Consider the following 7,008-nt stretch of genomic DNA (forward strand, 5'->3'; position numbering starts at 1 on the left):
AAGAAAAAGACGCCTAATTTCAGAAAGAGTTAAAGCATCATCATTCAATGAAGCAGAAAACGATAACTTTATTTAGGAACGACGATTTATTATAGTAGGTAACTTACTTACCTGATTCCCAATACTTTTCTAATATTATTGAAGCTACGTAGAGTGGGAAATATTAAAGGCACGCTTTTCTTTAGATATAAGATTACCTTATCTTCATCTTGTCACATCCAGCTGCTTCTGAGAGCGACTTTTTGCTATCACTCCGGACGCACAGTAAGTTGTATAGATTTTTAATTTTATTTATCTTTTTTCCATCAGATGGCAGCGGCGTGGTGGTGAGGGCAGAGGAAGCCCTCATAGTGGCCTTCGTCCTCCTACTGTGGGTGGCGGCCATAGCCCTGTTCTTCAACCGCTGGGGCAAGATCAGGTGCGTCTATAAGCTGTACGTAGTCCCTTGATTTTCTTCATGCACCCTTTAGGTTACTTAGGGGCACCATCCACTTACGTAAATGATCTTTTAGGTGATAAGACGAATGATACTTAGGTGCAAAAACAGTTGAATTAATCTTGAAATTCAGCACTGTACATCACTAGCACTACTGTTTAAAAAAAATACAATTGGTTTTTGTTTGAAGACCGTCAACGTTGATTTATTATTTTGATTATTATGAGATAAAGATTATGTATTCATAGAAACATAATATTATGTGCTTCTTGCTCAGCATCTTCTGATGAAAGCTACCCATCTAATACTTAGCAATACAAATATTATTATCTTGAAGAAACAGTGTTGATTAAAAGGAATTTGAAGTTGGAATATTCAGAAAGGCTTTACATTTTATCATTTAACCACATAAGTATTTAACATAGTTGTTTTAAGCTACTTTACACAAAATCTTATAGTCTGATGCCTATGCTTGTCGACTCTACTAAAACTGTCAAATCGACCGTAATAGATATTGAGATAATTATCGATTAAGTTCTGGACCCCAATCCCTGTACAAACTTTCGTTCAGTAGGTACCCATATCATGCATACAAATACTATGATAATAGTATTTACCTAAATCATCCTCGCCACTTAATTGTATTCCCTCAGTGCCGTGGGTACCCAGGATTGCAGACCGCTAATTATTCAAGCCCCTACTGGTTTCATTAGGACGCCACGCTGTAACCAATTAGAATCAGTCTCCTGTTAAACCGGGTATTTTGAGAACATTATACGCCTTTCATCTAAATTGTGTGTGAAAAATTACGAAAACATATTCTAATGAAAAATTTTCCTTGAATAATATTATTCATACAACCTGAAAACTTTCACTATGAAGAGACTAGCTTCAAAAATTGCATAAATAATTAACAAGTATGTAGATCTTTCAATACTGGAAAAACAGTAATCAGATATTTAGTTGCTTGGTTATGTATAGAAATAAAGTAATAAACTTTACATTTTAAGTGCGCTTTTGCTGTAAACCAGTGAGTTGCATTAGGTACTAGAGGTAGAAAAAAGTAAAAATTAGAATGTTAGGAATTTAGATAATGAAATAATGAACTTCCCAGGATGCTAGAGCCGTACCAGCCGAAGTTCCAGCAGCAGCATCGACAAAGTTGCGCGCTTGCAGAAAGCTCGGTCGTGGTCCCTCCCCATGTAAGTTAAAAAAGCAGTACCATTCGTTGATATCATCAAACTAAGTTTAAAAGTACCTGTCTCATGTTTAAGAAAGCTTAATTTACTCCACTATCTTTAGGTACATGTCTCACTGTGAGACATGGACACTGTGCTGTGTGTCCACTATCTATATTACAGTGTAACATTACAAATTGTCTTTTAACCTAGTGGTGTGTCTTTAAATCTACTCCTGTTACAGAAAAGTAAAAATTTAATGTACGTTTTTTCATTAAAAATTACTGCTTATTTCATGTGGGCACCTTAATATTTTCGACACTTTTATCTTTTTGATCATATTAATCTGTGCTCTGTTATGCAGCACCGACCGTCACTAGCGCGAGGCTGCGTGTCATACGACTGCGGCGTGGCCTTTCCCTCCTACCAGCCGTGTGGGTACCTCTCCGCTCATCGACCTAGACAGGTAAATTTTGGGCTATTCTGTGTAATATTTCTTATATTCATGACTGGGGTGATTATATCTTGAGAACAGTATTCCTACCGTTCAAACTAGCATTTTCCAGCTCCTCATTGATACTCATCTTTTTCTAAAATGTAAAAAAAACTTCAGTTTTACATTATTTTAAAGATTTACTAACAACATATCATTTTACATTCACTGTTATATGAATTGAGAGCTGAAATCTGAAAGATATGCCTTTACAGGTAAATACAGCATTCAATGAAAGAAAGCTTGTAATTAAGAAGCTATAAGAAATGATAACCAAAAAATATTTTATTAAAATACTGCGCCATAAATCTAAAAAGTAATGTAGGTTCTCGTTACAAACCATGTCGTCTTTTCCAGAACTCCGTCTTCGTAGGCAGCATGGCGCTCATCCCAGAAAGCCCCCCACGGCGCTCGCGCTCCGCCGCCGACTTACCAGCCCTAGTGCCCCCCCTAGACGTGACCCACTCCGTGACCCCCCGGTCTTCTCGCGCCGCCAGCCTGCACAGCGCAGTAGACCTTCGCGTCTGTGTACCCTCGCCCCGGACTTCCAGAGCTGCCAGTCTACATTCACAGGTGGATATGCCCGGGGCGGTCCAGGTCCATGTCAGAGGGTCGGGCAGCAACTTGAATAGACCGAGAAGTCCGAGGAGACTTACTATCACTAATGTTTAGTTTGGGCTACTTGAACTATCTTTGAGTAAAATCCGTGATATTCATGAAATTATGGCTAAAAGTCTTCTTTATGTGTGAGTTGAAATATGGCGGCAACGACCATGCTACTGCATCTAGAGTGATTTGTTAATTGATGCAACTAGCAATGTCTTTGAGATTAAGGCTAGGCACGTACCATAACTGCCGGTTTCTGGGTAGTTCTCACTGAGGCGGTAGCTGTGCAGTTACGGTTTGAAGGACCCCCCTAGATGTGTCCCACCCCGTGACCCCCCGGTCTTCTCGCGCCGCCAGCCTGCATAGCGCAGTAGACCTTCGCGTCTGCGTACCTTCACCCCGGACTTCCAGAGCTGCCAGTTTACATTCACAGGTGGATATGCCAGGGGCAGTCCAGGTCCATGTCAGAGGGTCGGGGAGCAACTTGAATAGACCGAGAAGTCCGAGGAGACTCACTATCACTAATGTTTAGTTTGAGCTACTTGAACTGTCTTAGAAAATCTGTAAAATCCGTGGTATTCATGAAATTACGGCTAAAAGTCTTCTTTATGTGTGAGTTGGAATATGGTGGCAACGACCATGCTACTTTATTTAAGAGTAATTTGTTAATTTGCAATGCAAAGTTTGCGATAACTGCGCTTACTGGGTAATTCTCACTGAGGCGATAACTGTGCGGTTACGGTTTGAGGGCCCCCTAGACGTGTCCCACTCCGTGACCCCCCGGTCTTCTCGCGCCGCCAGCCTGCACAGCGCAGTAGACCTTCGCGTCTGCGTACCCTCGCCCCGGACTTCCAGAGCTGCCAGTCTACATTCACAGGTGGATATGCCAGGGGCAGTCCAGGTCCATGTCAGAGGGTCGGGCAGCAACTTGAATAGACCGAGAAGTCCGAGGAGACTCACTATCACTAATGTTTAGTTTGGGATGCTTGAACTATCTAAAAGTTTGGAAAATCCGTGGAACTCATGAAATTATGGCTAAAAACCTTCGGGTAAAGTGTGGGTTTGGAATATGACGGCAACAATGTTACTGCATCCAAAAGTGATGCAACTAGAAATGTTTTTGCGATCAAGGTATTGCAAGTGCGATGATTGCAACTTTCTGGGTGGTTCTCATAGGCGATGCACTGAGGCGGTAACCGTGCGGCTAAGTTTTGATGTAAAATGTCCGAGAACTGACCAGCAACCGCGCAATTATCGCTGTCTGAACCACACTTACTTACGTTGGTCGTCTGTCGTCAGTTTCCAAATTCATACTTGCGCCATAATTTAAAAAAAAAAATTATGTACCTACTACATACAGAAGACTTTCTCGATAAATAATTTAAATTCATGAGGATGAATTTAAAACCACACAAAATCACAAAAAAGCTCACCGTCTATAACTTAGTTAAACTGTTACTGAAGCAAAATGCAATTTTACTTTTAAAGTTTGGTGTTAGAACTAGAAACCACTAAGTTAGTTAATTGTTTTATCAAATTAATATTTAATTGCTTCATGTCTAAATGGTTTAAGTTATTTCTTAAAGATATTTAAGAGCTCTCTCTCGTAATTAATAGGAATAATATTTTAGTTTTTATATTTAGTTCATTAAATAAGTGTACAGCAAACTATTCGATTAAGTCTCACCATCGATATTATGTATTTTTCTTAATGCATGTATTTATGTATAACTAAATTGTATAGAACTAGGATAAACTCTATCTACCTTTCAATTTCCTGTAGAAAAACTTAGCGTCTTCTCTCTCTATCTTTGTCATATCTGTATAATGTAACTACAGTCACGAGCAATGAGAATTGATACTCAAGACTTGAATTGAAAAACGCACACTGTTACTAGCTCGCTAGCAATAAATAAGTTTCAAAAAATCGACGATGTCACAACTCTCCTTTGTTAACTTTAACAGACAAGTTTAATTCATACGTCATAAATTTGTATCTTATGTAACATGTTACTCATAATATGGCCAAAAATATTTTACTATAATCGAAGATTAACTCGACGAGGACTATTTGTAATCTGTATGGGCCAAATGTACGATTTGCGTTATAAAAGTAAGTAAAGAGAGTTGGGCTAATATTTGCGTCATAAAAAGTAAAAAAAAATGGTGATAAGGTCAAAGTCTCATTGCTCTTGAATGTACAAAATTATATATCAAATTAGTTTTCTATAGAGCGTCGGACGCTATTAGTCGTGTGGTGCTAATCTAAGGAACATTCTACTGTTAGTAACTAATATCTTATGGTAAACAAAGGTTCTGTAGACAACATGCCTTATGTTGTATGAAGCTCAAAACTTTTTTTTTTCTTTGGGTAAAATATTGTGGATAACTAGCTTTTTAACACTTGTCTAAACTACGCTGAAAGTCAATGAGTTACTCCTTTTTGATTACACAATCAAAGAAAAAAGGTCAGAATTTATTTTAGTGAATTGTTCGACAAAACTGCCACATTACTACCATATCAAAAGCAAGCGTTTACTAAATCTGAAATTCCGAGTATTTACAGTAATAATTTGGACCTTACGTCATATGAAACAGGGAAATAAATCTGTACGCGATTTGCAGCTGCAAAGCTAGTTAAATTTTCTGTGGTTTGAGAATTGAAAATACAACTGCATTTCACTAATCCTTTTTTGACCAACACATCGAAATAGATTCACTGAAATATGAAATCGAAATAATAAATACAGAACAAGTATGTACCTAACTAAAATTTTACCAAAATGTTTATTGTAGATTACAAAGGTTTTAAGCTGGAAATATTCCTTGATCCTACTTAACATTTACTTTGGCCCTGTCGAATTCGTCCTGTATTTTATTCTAAGACTTCGTAGGTAAACTCAGATTCTTAGTGGTGAAATACTGTGCAAAATAATTTTAATAACACTAAAAACATTCTTATGTTATGGCTAATGTGCAGTGCCCTAAGCTACACAACAATAGCTTGAGAAATCAATCGTCACTTATGCAAAATGGTACCTTGATAAGTATTTTATGTTTTTCAAATTCTATTCCACCATTGGTCTGAAAAATTATTTAGTCTCATCGAATTAAGCACGTACAAATAATTACGTATTCTAATGGAGATACTAAGAAACGTCTTTTCAGTCAGATATTGGGTGAAACTTACTTAATGAGATAGAATTGAGTTGTCCCTTGTTATGTTAATTTAATTAAGTTATTCTTTGTCGTGTTAATTTAATTTTAAGTTATTGTCTTGTTAAGTCGTGTCTTAAAGAATCCCCAAAATCAAATTAGAAAAAAAAAATGTAAATGAACTGGCTACAACTTATTGCTTAATACACATACTTTGTAATAGAATGTTGTAAATATGAAATACCTAGGTGCCTAGAGTCCAGAAAGATGTTTTTAACAATTTTATTATCAGTCAATTACACTACTTGTTGAGAACAAAACGCGTCGTTGAATGAACTGCTTTTTTCAGTAGGAATAAGGCACTTTTTTCAGGATTATCGTTTTCATTGTAAGAAGTCGATTCAACTTCCAAAATACATTTGATATTCTAATCTCTATTCCGTCCGGAAATGGGAAATGCCTTTGAGACCTTTTAAGCAGATGTACTTGCCAGATCTTCTATCTTCCAAAATAAATATTAACATCCTGCATTATTCTTTAATGGAAAAAGATGCTGATAAAGGTTAATGCCCGTTTTCACCATCAATCCCTAATTTTTAAGTGACCCCTATGGTAACACACAGGAATTTTGTTTTCATAGGGGTCACTTAAAAAATAGGGATTGATGGTGAAAACGGGCATAAGTTTCCTCGGCCACTTCTTCTTAGCACCAACCCATATGTTGTCCCGAAGTGGTGGTAGGGCAAGCTATATTTGAGACGTGTATAAAAGTGCCCTGAAAAGGGCGTACATACTAATAAATATTTTAATTTTGTTATTTTCAACCAGTTAATTAATGAATTAAATAAGATATCAATTGAGTTGTATGGTATAAAATAAAGACATTTCAATCACGATCAAGTGTGTTTACACTAGATTCACCACAATAATTCGAGAAAGAAATTGACAGTCCGATGTTGTCTTACCTATATTATTTTTACTAGACAATGTAAATAAAGTTGTCACTATGGTAATATTAATTTGAAACATTTTTAAACCCTCTGATTATGTCTTTTTCCGAACTCAAAAACTAAATGTAAATTATCATCTAACAAAAAATGTTACAAATTAAAAATAACATAATTTAAGTTAGTCAACTA

The sequence above is a fragment of the Ostrinia nubilalis genome, chromosome 10, assembly GCF_963855985.1.
Source record: "Ostrinia nubilalis chromosome 10, ilOstNubi1.1, whole genome shotgun sequence".
In the NCBI taxonomy this organism is placed as follows: domain Eukaryota; kingdom Metazoa; phylum Arthropoda; class Insecta; order Lepidoptera; family Crambidae; genus Ostrinia; species Ostrinia nubilalis.